Source organism: Anolis carolinensis, chromosome 2 (assembly GCF_035594765.1).
Source record: "Anolis carolinensis isolate JA03-04 chromosome 2, rAnoCar3.1.pri, whole genome shotgun sequence".
NCBI lineage: Eukaryota > Metazoa > Chordata > Lepidosauria > Squamata > Dactyloidae > Anolis > Anolis carolinensis.
The window spans coordinates 209,117,319-209,130,648 of record NC_085842.1 but is presented as its reverse complement, the minus strand read 5'-3'; positions in this window follow the sequence as shown (position 1 = coordinate 209,130,648).

Below are 13,330 nucleotides of genomic sequence, written 5' to 3'. Positions count from 1 at the left end.
GCTCTGCAAACAGTGATTAGGACTTCACTCATTCAGCGTGCAGGAAGCTTTGCCTCTACCCTGAGCTGACTTTGTGATATTGAGAACCATACATGGTAGTAGTTAGAAACTTGATAAAGGACTTGAGAGATTCAGGTTCTAGTACTACCTGAGCTGTGAAATTCACTGAGTGAATTTAGGACTGTTATACTCAGGCCCCTTCTACACTATCCTTATATCCCAGGATCTTGATCCCAGGTTATCTGCTTTGAACTGGATTATATGAGTCTTCACTGCCATATAATCTGGGATAAGCAGAGATCAGATTCTGGGATATAGAGCAATGTAGAAGGGGCCTCTGTCAGCCTGATTTACATCATAGGGATTGCTATAGAAGTAAAGTGGGGAGAGTAAGAGCTAGGTGTATCACTGTGAGGTCACTAGAGGCAACTTGGGTCTGAATGAGAACACTGAGGCCACATTTACACTGCCATGTAATGCAGTTTCAGAATGCAGTTTAAATGCATTGAACTGGAGTATATTAGTACACTGCCATATAATGCAGTTCAATGCAGTTAAACTGCATTCTAAAACTGCATTATATGGCAATGTAGTTGGTCCTGAATAGAATTTTTTTTTTTAAAAAAAAGATAAACACTAGGGAAATTTATTAGTGAACTGTTAAGGCTCACCAAACCCACCCATCATCTTGCATATAATGAATCTCCAAAAGTTACAATTGTTTTAAACTCTTGAGTGAGCTAATTATTTCCATTGTACACATGAGTGTGATAATTGCTTTAATAAGACCAACCGAAGAGTTTTTGATGGGTCTTAGAGTTGTACTTTGGCTTTCCAGAAAGAGAACCAACACTTACCGTTCTGGGATGAAGAAAAACAGAACTGCTGTTCCTTTTTCTTACAGTTTGGTGGCTTCTATTTCCCAAATTTAACAAGAACTATAAAAAGGAAAAACTCAAGTTTTGTCAGAAAAGGGGGGATTCATTGTAATGGTCTTTTCTGAGGGTTTATAAGCATGCAGTGAAACAACATTTAGTAGCTTTTATACAGTGCAGAATTTATAATTTATATTTTATCCAAACCCTCCTCCAGGTAAAGATGGCAAGTATAATTCCTTGTTTTATTTTGACCACAACCTTGTCTAAATTCAACTGCTAGTTCCAACCACCATAGACTTATTTAATCAATAGAGGCTTGGTAAGTCAACTCTTGCATATGTTCTATTGATTCAATGCATTTAACCTAGTTGGAGACTAGTGGTGGAATAATTTCAATTTGTAACCATTCATTTGCCTTAGTCTTCTGTATTTTAGGATGTTGTCTCAGAAAGCTGTTAGAATATCAAGTACAAAGTTCTTCATTCTAGGGACATCAGATGGAATGGCTATCACCATTGGGTCAGGACACAAATGTGCCAACCTGTCCAACATTGGGTACATTATGTTGGACTAATGCAATTTGGATCTGATGCACAAAAAAGCCTTTTTGAGATAACATATATGAAGTCCTTTATGGTCAATTCAAATAGCCATACATCTTGTATAGCTATACTTTCTTTCTCCATCTCCTTATTCTTTTGGATATACCACAGCTGAATACTTTCTGGGATATAACTAATCTTTTTTCATCTGAGCTTGTAAACTTTGATTACAGAACTGAACAGAGTGGAGTCAACCCATGATTTCAAATTCTGGTTTATTGTAAGTCTGGTGGCCCATAATTTCAGTGAAATACAATAGTCATTTCATAACGTGTTTAATTACGAGACATTATGAAGTGGAGAGGGGAAGGGTAGCAGGAGTACAATGTCCAGACACAAGATTTGGTTTGATTTAATAATTTCAGATAGCTATATTCACACCAATCTTACATAAGCATTCTTCCAAGTACAGAGGCCAAGAGTGGACAAAGTCTGCTTTTGTACTACAACTCTCATCAAGCCTTTACTATTGGCTATGCTGGCCAAGGATGAGGGGAGCTGCAATCCAGCAACATATGGAGGGCACATCACACAGGTTTGAAAACCTCAGGCTTAGCACTGTGTATCTGAAAGGAAGCATGGTTTCTTCCTCAACAAAAGGTTGCCTTCCTGTTGGAAAACACATAGGTCAGTGGTTCTCAACCTGTAGGTCCCCAGGTGTTTTAGCCCACAACTCCCAGGAATCCCAGCCAGTTTACCAGCTGTTAGGACTTCTGGGAGTTGAAGGCCAAAACATCTGGGGACTCCAGGTTGAGAACCACTGACATAGGTGCTTACAAATAAGGCTTACACTGAAGTGATTATGGTTTATTTGTATCTTTTATCAATAGTGCATTGGCATCCTATGCTTATGTATCACTGGGATGTGTGTGGTGTGCGTGTGTGAAGGTTCTTGTTATTTTTGTGACTGCTGAGGTAACGCTCAAGTTTGCTATTACTTTTCTCTTGTGTTACCACGGCTGCAAATTGATAATTGAAGGAATGGGTTTCCCATTAGTATATAGGATGCAACCCCATTTTTCATTTTAAGTCCACCTAGTGATGGTAGACAATGATTCATTGCTTGGAAGAGACAGATAAGTACACACTGGAAGAGGGTTGCTGGCAAATAATCCTTTTTAATCAGTTTTATGAAAGTGTGTGTGCGCACACACACACACACACAATTAATTAGGGTGACAATTTGATTGCTTCCTCTTTTGCAATTATTATTATTGTTTATTTTAAAAAATACTTCCTAGATATGTGTTTGTGTACTTATAAAGTTCTCAACCTTTAAAATGTGATGAGAAATCAGCTGATTTAAATGTATGTGTGAATGCACCTTAAGTGAAATATTCCGACCTGGGATTTTGCAATAATAGTTATTCCACTGGGGTAGAAGAAACTCCATAGTTTTACAGTGTTAACCACCAGGTGGTTTGTGGCTTATTTATTCTTTTAATTGCAGGGGAGACATTGGCAGTGAAAGATTTTCCACTTAGCTGCACCGTGAAAATTGCATATCCATTCTTTGAAAACAGCTTGTAGAGCCTCATTAGCTGGCAGTGGTCCCCACAGGCTCTGACTGGGGCAAACATCTCCTGCTCCAGGATGCTACTAGACTTACGGGGTGAATTTGCTAAACCAACTGGGAGTTTGTGCCCATAAATAACATTTTAAATAGGTTGTTTTACCACAGCATAATTACCACTGATCTCCTTGTTACACTCAACTAGAGGTGGGTCACACTCAGACCATGTGTGGCTCTCCAAATTTGCTGTTGCAGAACCCCTCTACACTCACATTTCTCTTTAAAATAAAGTATGTGTGCACTTTATTTTCAAGCCATGGCACTCAGATGCCTCCTGGAAGTGCATTTTGGCTTAAAAACAAGGCATATGTCCTCCTTACCATTATCTTTAAAGATAATAATGTGCATTTAGGGGAGGCAGCGTTGTTGCTCCTGCCATGTCACTGAAACGTGGTGGTATGGTGAAAGCAGGCACAGTCCCTGGTGATTTTGGCCACCTGATTCCTTGAAGTCTTTCTATCTCACAAGGCTTAATTTCTGGTGCTGAAATGTCTATGGCAGTGGTTTTTCAATGTGTGGGTCCTCAGGTGTTTTGGCCTACAACTTCCAGAAATCTCAGCCAGTTTACTAGCTGTTAGGATTTCTGGGAGCTGAAGGCCAAAACAACTGAGGACTCACAGATTGAGAACCACTGGTCTATGGCATTCTCCAGCACAAAGGATTCCCAAGTTTGGGCTCTTAACTGGTAGACTATGCAACTCTTTATCATCCCAACCAGCATTCGCATTGGGGAAAATGATGATGGAGACTGTATTCTTCACAAGATCTGGAAGTCCAAGTTTGGAAACCACTTTCCTATAAGCAAGTGTTGCAATGAAATGATCATTGTGTGTGGTTTTAGGCAGAAGTAAGTCCGCTTTCAAAGTAAATGCTGAAAAAATGGGTTTTAAGTTATGAAACATTTTTTTCAATGAGACTAAATGAACTGAAACATTCAGATGATTTTCTGTCATGTGAGACGAAGTTATTCTGACACTGAAACATAATGAGTGATTTAAGCCGATCAAGAAAACAATTATAAATGTTTGAGAAACACAAATAAAAAATGTTAAATGTATTTACATTCAGTATAATGTTTCCAATTATTGGTTAAAAGGGGAAAAAACAAGAATATAATCGTCATTACATTTTGTTTCTTCCAGGTTTGCCTGTTAGACTATAGGTCTGAAATACCAAGAGTTCAACAAGAAAACTTGCAAGAATTTTGCAAGGTTTCATAGATAAAACCCAGGCACATATAGTCAACTAACATCAGAATGAGGTTGAATGACGAAGGTTATCAATGAAGAAGAATAGGTAAACTGGGAGAGGCTGCAGCATAATGCTTTCGCATGAGCCCACTAAATTTATTATATACAAACTACTTTTGCACTTGTAATAAGATGAGGAAAGTGAAAGAAGGAGAGAGGAATTAAGACATCATAAAAGCAGGTGAAAAGTGATCTGATGGGATTAATCAGGACAGTACCCGCCAAATTGGGACAATTGGTGGATAGGGATACTTTGGACCTGCAATTTAGGGGGCTGTACAGTATGGACTACAGTATTCACAAAACCCGTACCAGCAGTTGCATTTGTTCATGGTCAAATGTTTAATCTCTAGGCATTTTATGGGTCCTAAGGCATAACCATGGTATTCTTGGACAGGGAGTCCTTCATTTCAATAGAATTGGCTATAATTCATGGTTTCACATATTCACACAAAGTCTGGGGCATATTCTCCATGGACATCCCCCATATTTAGAGCTGTCAGCCAGAGAGCTGTGGTGTTTCACTGAACTGGTAGAAACCTTAGGATTCCATATTTTTATTCTAATGCCATGTTCATGGAGATATCTCTGCTGGATTCTTCCCTACAGTCCCTTCCTAGACCCAAAGCATTTCCTGAGTGTCACTTGAGTTATAGGAGTTCACAGCTTTTTCATGGCTCTAGGGAACAGCAGTGGACAAGGAAAAGAGTAGGGAATTATTTTGAGGCAAGCAGAGTATTAGATACAAACTGCTGTTTACAAACCAGTATTCAAAACTGAAATTGACCAGAAAGAGATCAGGTTTCAAAGTGATCACTCCTGAAGTCACAAGTCTCTGTATGGAGTAGGGCCGTTGGCCAGGTCTGAGGTGTCCTAATTTTGGCAAATGATGTATCCTGCTTGCGTCATGTTCCAAGTGCTGGCAAGCTACTGGAATGGACAGCTTGACATTAGCATGCTTGGAAGGCACACATTCAGTTGGCTTGTTTATGGCCACCAATGCTACAAATCACTTTTTGACTGAAGAGTGTTTCCAGATAGAGGTCTCCCCTCACTAAGAACAGCAGGACTATGTTCAGGTCATTTGTCTTTTTCTGGAATCAGATGGAAGAAGTGGTGGAAAAAGTGAAAGGTTTTTATTACTATTTTATTTATTTATATCCTACCTTTCCCCAGTTTGGGATTCAAGGCAGGCTGACAACAGTTACAGCAATCCTAGTTAAAATTCACAGCATACCAACGTTAAAAAGCAATGAAGCTGTTATAAAATTAAAACCAGGCACATTGTATAAAACTTGTTTCCCTTAAAAAACAGAACTAAATAAAAAAATTCTCAAAGGGGTGTGCTAGAATAACAAGGTCTTTATCTGCCTGCAGAAATATAGTGAAGAAGGAACTAATATAACGTATTTGGGAAGAGATTTTGAGAACTTGGGAGCAATCGCTAGGAAAGCCCTTTCCTTGGGTCCTACCAGATACACCTGTGAAGGTAGAGGTATATGCCTTCCAAGAAGATCTCAAAATATGAGCAGGTTCACATGGGAAAATACAGTATAATCCTTCAACACTCTGTTCCTGGTTTGAAAATGTTATTCCTGTTCAATTGTGTAGTACTTACTTTGAAGGAGTTGTTATACTCCAGAAACTTCACTTTTGTGGCTACCACAAGCTGTGTTGTATTGGTTGAGACTCGATGAGATATTCACTGAAAAACTATAGCAAAATGTGTTGCAGGATGTCCTGTAAATACAAAGTTTTTATTGTTTAATAAACGTTTTCAATGTTTTTATGATACAACCAATTAGGAAATGACATGTCCTCAGAGTGGGTTTTTTTTCATGTCAGGAGTGACTTAGAAACTGCAAGTCGCTTCTGGTGTGAGAGAATTGGCCGTCTGCAAGGATGTTGCCCAGGGCCACCCCAGTTGTTTGATGTTTTACCATCCTCGTGGGGGGCTTCTCTCATGTCCCCACATATAGGGAGCTCACCCGTTCTTCCCAGATTCGAACTGCTGACCTGTTGGTCAACAGTCCTGCTGGCACAAGTGTTTAACCCATTGCGCCACCGGGGGCTCTATAGAACCAATTAGGAAATGACATTTATAACCCAGGAACAAAAAATGTGTTACATAGTGTAGTCTGTACTGGAGCTATATAGACTCCAGCTGCCAATCATGTGAAGTCTCATAAAAGTCATTGTCTGAAGTACAGAGATAGCATGAGAAAACCCATCTGGCATCACTCTTATAGTCAATTCTTATGTCTTCTGTAGGATATATGTCAGGGACTCCAGATTCTTGAACCAGAACTGTCCTGACCTAATACTTTTAGTTGGGTGAAGAACCTTCACTTCCTCTTTGGAGCCTTTTCACACTATCTAATTATAGTGTTATGATTCCACTTCAACCACCATGGTGCCAATTCGAAGCACAGTTGAGAAGGGACATTTAGTGCTCTAGTGACTGAACTACAAAGCCCAGGATTCTATGAGAGGCAGCCATAACAGTTGAAGTGGAATCGTAGCTCTATAACAGTGGTTCTCAACTTGGGGTCCCCAGATGTTTTTGGCCTACAACTCCCAGAAATCTCAGCCAGTTTACCAGCTGTTAGGATTTCTGGGAGCTGAAGGCCAAAACATCTGGGGACCCCAGGTTGAGAACCACTGCTCTATAACTATGTGGAGTGAAAGAGATTGCAAAAAAGAATAAGGGAATAGAATACAGTATGATGCCTGTATTCACAGGTGATGTGACATCACATGGATATGGGAAACAGACCCTATTGAGATGAAGCAAATCCTGCTTCCCAATCACAGAAGCTTGGTAAAGGATATAGGGATCCATCCTTTTGTCTGCCTGCTCTGCCAGCCTGCTACACTCCAGCCTTAGTCGCTAAGCTCACTGTTTCCCATGTGGCCTGGCATGGATTGCAGCAAGCCCGTCTCACAGTCTCCCTAGTCCTCCCTGCACTTTTCCTGAACTTCCCAATCCTAGATGGGGAGAGGGAAGCCTTTCCCCTCCTCTTCTTCCTCCCTTTCCCTGAGGGGTGGATGTTTAAGCCAACTGACAACCTCACCTGCAAAATGTACAAACTAGATAAATGATTGTTCTTAAGCGTTGCCTCCCATCTTTGGAAGATAATTAGAGCTTCCTGCAAAATAGAACAGTGAGGCCCGCTCACCGCAAGCTATGTTCTGTCCAGGGAAATTGCTTTCATGCAGGAGTAATTTTGCTCCAAGCTATGGGAGCCCGACAGTGATTAATTCCCGCACAGCTGGGATGCTCAGGAAGGGCCCATGTTGCTTTCAATGCATGGAGAAGGGTGTAGTACGGGATGACAAGAGGGTTCCCATTAGCACCCATGAGAGCTGCTGGCATGTTCTTATTGGTAATGATGCGAATTGGTTTTCTTCGTATTCCGCACTGAAGTTGACCAATGGAAGAAGTGTTCTGTGTGCGCTGCTTGGGCTTTGGTTTTCATAAGTCTTGCAGAACGGGATAATTAAAACACACACACACACACACACACGCATACCATTTTGCACAAAAGCTTGATGTCATTCGTAGGAATTCTCCCCAGAGCACAGGTAATCTGCATCAGGTAGAATGCTTGAAAGCGATTTACCTGTGAAACACATTTGTTCAAATGTATCCAGGTGTCTCAAAGGGGATATATGAAAGTGCTAGAAAAGGTGCAGGGAAAGGGCAACCAAAGTGATCAAGGTGTAAATAACTCGCCTATGAGGAAAGGTATGACTTCTGAAGCATTTTTTAACTAAATAAAAGATGAAGAAGTGAGCAGGAGGGACATGATGGCGCATGTACAATTATGCACGTGATAGCAGAATGCAGATTCAGAGTGGTTTTTCTTTTTGTTTCATAACACTGGGGTCCCTTTCACACTACACTATGATTCCACTTTAACTGCCATAGCAATATCCTATGAAAACTTGGGATTGGCACTTGTGGGAAATGGGAATCCTCAGCCAGGGAGTTCCTCTGGTTCCTAACCAAACTGCCAATCCAGGATTCCTTGGTGGGCAGGCAGCTATGGCAGCTAAAGTGGGATAAAAGTACTGTATGAATGTACAATACAACCTCTGTATCCATGGGGGTATGTTCTTTGACTTCACAAGGATACATAGAACTGCTGATAATAGCAAACCTTATTGAATGAAGGTCTCTGGCTCAAGAATACCACTGAGGGCCCTTCCAGACAGGCCCTATATCCCAGGATCTGATCCCAGGTTTTCTGTTTATCCCAAACTATCTGACAGTGTGGAGTCATATGATCCATTTTAAAACATAAAACCTGGGAATATTTCCTGGGATATAGGATCTGTCTGGAAGGGCCCAAAGTCATTAAGAAAGACCTAGAAAATACCTATAGAGGACATGGATAAATGACACGGATAAATGCAGATACTAGTCGTATGGATATAAGAGTTTTACTGTACTGAGAAATGGCCCTGAATCAATCATTAGAGCTGGAAGCGGGGGGAGGGGGATATTTAAGATGGATAAAAGGAGGGAGCAATCCTGGCCTTCCTAGAGAAGAAACTCCAAAAACTGGGAGCAGCCACTGAAAAGGCCTTCTGTGAAGGTGGCCGGGTAGAGAGAAAAGCCTCTCTAGAAGATCTTAGCTCTCTGTTTGGCTCATAAATGAACACCTGGCTCTTAACAGAGCCTGAACTCAAGCCATACAGTGCTTTATAGATCATCATCAGGACTTTGAAATGTGCCTGGACTGGCAGGCAATGGAGCTGGTTCAACAAGGGAGTTGTGTCTTCCCTATCGCCAGCCTCAGTTAACAATCTGGCTTCAATGTCTTGGATCAATTGAAGTTCTTAAGCACTTTCAAAGGCAGCCATATGTGAAGTGCATTATAATAATTCAAACAGGATGAAATCCCTATTCCCTTTTGACTGATGGAGCAGAGTATCATCAGCATACTGCTAACATCTGATCCTAAATCTCTGGATGACCTCTCCCTGTGGTTTCGTGTAGATATTAAATAGCACAGAAGACAGGACAGAACCTGAGAGCACTTATCCAGGAAAGAACTGAGACACATAGAATGGTGCCTCCAAGCTGCATCCCAGTGACACACTCCAGTAGGAATACTATGGTCAGTGGCACTGAAAGTTGATGAGAGGTCCAGCAGAACCAACAGGGACATGCCTCCCTGTTCAGTTCCCAGCATACATCATCTACCGGGTAACCAAATCTGTCGCCTTTCCATAACTAGTCCTGAAACCAGGCTGAAATGGGTCTGGATAGTCTGCGTCATGTGTGTGGGAGATTTATCTCCACTCCATCAAAAGGGATGGTTAGGACTTATCATGCTCACTGCCATGGCCATTCTCCATTTCAGATATCATCCAGGACTTTGACAGAATTGCCTGCTAAGGCAGCAGAAAACTCCCAAAGAACCATCAGAAATCCATCCCGATCCATAAGCCTCCAGGGGCAGCAGACCTTCTTAATGGGTATTTCATCCCTATAGAGCAGTGGTTCTCAATCTGTGGGTCCCCAGATGTTTTGGCCTTCAACTCTCAGAAATCCTAACAGCTATATGGAATTTCTGGAAGTTATAGGCCAAAATGCCTGGGGACCCACAGGTTGAGAACCACTGGTTTAGAGGTTCTGAGTCCCAAATTTTTTTCCCTTATGCACACAGCACATATCTTATTTATAGTGCAAAAATAATAATGAAAGAACAATACAATATTTAAAATGAACAATCTAATCCATATAAACTTACCAGTATTTCAATGGGAAGTGTTGGTCTGCTTTTAGCGGATGAGATAGTCAAGTTAATTAGGATGGCTGTTGTGTTGCCTTCAAGTTATTTCAGACTTAGAGCAATCCTAAGTCTAAAGTTTAGGGTGGCTGGGTAAATTACCTTGGAGGGCTGTATTTGACCCACAGTCCTTAGTTTGGGGACTCCTGATTTAGGGCAAGACAGATATGAAGTTCTGAACCACTCCTGAAAGGTGGCGTCTGCATGTATGCATGACAAGCTACGGGGACTCCAATGCCACCATGACTTGTTTGTGAGTTTCCCATTGTGACATCTTGTTGACCACAATGGACTAGAAAATCTCATGGGTCTGATTCAGCAGGCTGGTCTCTCAACCTCATCCTATCTAGTTCCATTTGCCATCAGCAGGATAGGGGTGAGGATGATGATGAATAACAGCAACAAACATGTTTTGCAGCATCACTATACCAATTATTTGAGAGAATGGCTATGAAGCATTTGGAAGCTCTGCAGCAGACTTTTGAATGGTGCTTCACTCACCTGTGGTGAATATCATTACCTTTAGGTGACCAAGGAGTAAATTTATGTAAAAATGGAGCAGGCAGGGTTAGGAAATACGGTTGTTAGCTAGTAGCTTCTGTCTACTGCTCTTAAGCACTATATAAATGCTTATGATTATTTCTTCTTTGTGTGAATGATGCAGGCACAATGCTTATTCATCTAACAGATGAATGAGTGTTTTGTCTACATCATTTGCACAAACATATTGTGGGTCTCTGAGTAAATGCTTCCATCAGGCGGGGGAGAAAGCATCATAAGGGGGGAAGGGAATTAACTCATAAGGCCTTGTGTGTCTCAATAAATTCACTTCCTAGGAGCAAGGAGAAAGGATGGCTGCCTGCCGCCGCCAGCTCTGGGAGAATTTTGATTACCCGAACGCGGCTCCCAGCGTTCCGGCTGGTGCGCTGGCCTGCAGCTACTCGTCAACCCAATTAAATAACATTTAAATGCATAACAATCCCACCAACATCCAACGATGATGGAAATTGTCAGCTCGAAAAGTGGAATCTGCCACCGTCCCTGGTTTTGTGCACTCAGCAATTCTGGCAGCAATTTTGCAGCGAGCAAACGCGTCGCTTTATTGTTGCACTTTTGTTCTTTGGAAAACTTTTGAAGATCATTCTGCCACGCTGCTAATTAATTTGCAAAGCGCTGGCACACCAGACGATCTCAGTCTGTGCATACATTCTCTTTCCTCTCACCCAGTCCACATCCTCCCTCCCTCCATTCTTCCCTCCCTCCCTCTGTTAAATTTGCCAACTCTTTTAACGCCTCTTGTAATTGCAGGCGAGCATCCAGAGGGTACCTAAGTCCTCTTACTGGTTTTGGATCATATGTACCACCTAGCAGTTTCCTTTCATTATGTTCAGATTGGTATGAAAATGACTGATATTGTTTGTCTTTCTATCACAATTTTCTAGGCTGCCTTACTGAGGATTTAAAATGACTGCTTTGTCAAAGCAGAGCTGTGTAAACAATCATGTCTCTTTGCAAGCTGGTTTATTTAATGCTGGGTTGCAATTTTCTGTAGCAATTCCTGGATTTAAGCCCCACCAAATATCACTGCTCTACAGTTTTTAATAAACTTGAGCTTAGATTGCCCTGTCGTATATATTTTTCTGGTATACAAAATAAAACAAATCAAATGAAAGTTTCAATTTATGCAGAACCACTTTTCCATTTATTCATGCAAACAAACACACATATGATCTAACTCATTGGAAAACAAAGGGACTGGCCGTTTTGGTTAAGATGTGGAGTGGGTGTCTGAGCTGTAAGCTCGGGATGTGGGTGTGTGTGCCTTCCCAAGGATGACTTTGTGGACTTTGACACTCTCAGAATGCTTGGACCAATTTTTTTCTAGCCAAAATCAAAACAAAACAAAAAATCTCCAGGCACAAGTGGAATATGCTGCCTTAGAGTATAAAGTCCTTTTTTTCTAAAGGCTTTTAAGCAGTGGTTGTATGGCCATCAGTCAGGAGTGCTTTGATTGTATTTTCCTGCATGGCAGAGGGTTGGGCTTGATGTCCCTTGTGACCTCTTTCAACTCCATGATTTTGTGATTCTATAGCAACGATTTGCTTTTTCAATAAGTTGCATGTCTTTCCCTTACTGTCCCGTACATCAACAATACCAGCTGGAATTCTACATGGGCTACTTTCTATCTAAGTGTAACTAAGGCCCCTTCCACACAGCTGAATAAAACCCCACATTTTCTGCTTTGAACTGTTATATATGGCAGTGTGGACTCAGATAACCCAGTTCAAAGCAGATATTGTGGGATTTTCTGCCTTGATATTCTGGCTTATATGGCTATGTGGAATGATCCTACCACTTCTGCTCACCCAGAAAGACATCCATGCCTTTCAATATTTCAGAGATGAAAACTGGGACCCATGATATTGATGCCTGGGACCCGTGCCTTGTTACTCTGGGTTATATGGCTGTGTGGAAGGGCCCTAAGTAAAATTTCTTGGCCCAGCCCCTAAAAAGCTACATTACTGGTCATCTGTCCATAATCTTGTCACAGATGGATGATACAGCAGAGTCTCACTTATCCAACGTAAACGGGCCGGCAAATGTTGGATAAGCGAATATGTTGGATAATAAAGAGAGATTAAGGAAAAGCCTATGAAACATCAAATTAGGTTATGATTTTACAAATTAAGCACCAAAACATCATGTTAGACAACAAATTTGACAGAAAAAGTAGTTCAATACGCAGTAATGATATGTGGTAATTACTGTATTTACGAATTTAGCACCAAAATATCATGATGTATTGAAAACATTGAATACAAAAATGCATTGGATAATCCAGAATGTTGGATAAGCGAGTTTTGGATAAGTGAGACTCTACTGTATTCTCAACCCATTTCTGCTAGTGAGGGAGGCTGCCAAATGGAAATTTCCCAACTAATTAGAACTTTGGTCCATTTACCGTTATCTGTCCTACAATGATAGCAGCTACTCTCCAGGATATCAGAAAGAAGGACTAAACTTGTCATCTTTTCGATATGTGCAAATCATGTTTGCCATTTAACTATGACTGTTCCTGTAAGTCTGTGATCAAAATGTAAGTTGGGATAGAGACAAAAGGAGAGACTAACTTGTTTGCAGTATGTATTTGGTGTGGTTACTGAAATCATGAACTAAGAATGAATGAAGTACACCTGTACATAATTTTGAGTAAATTTATTTCACT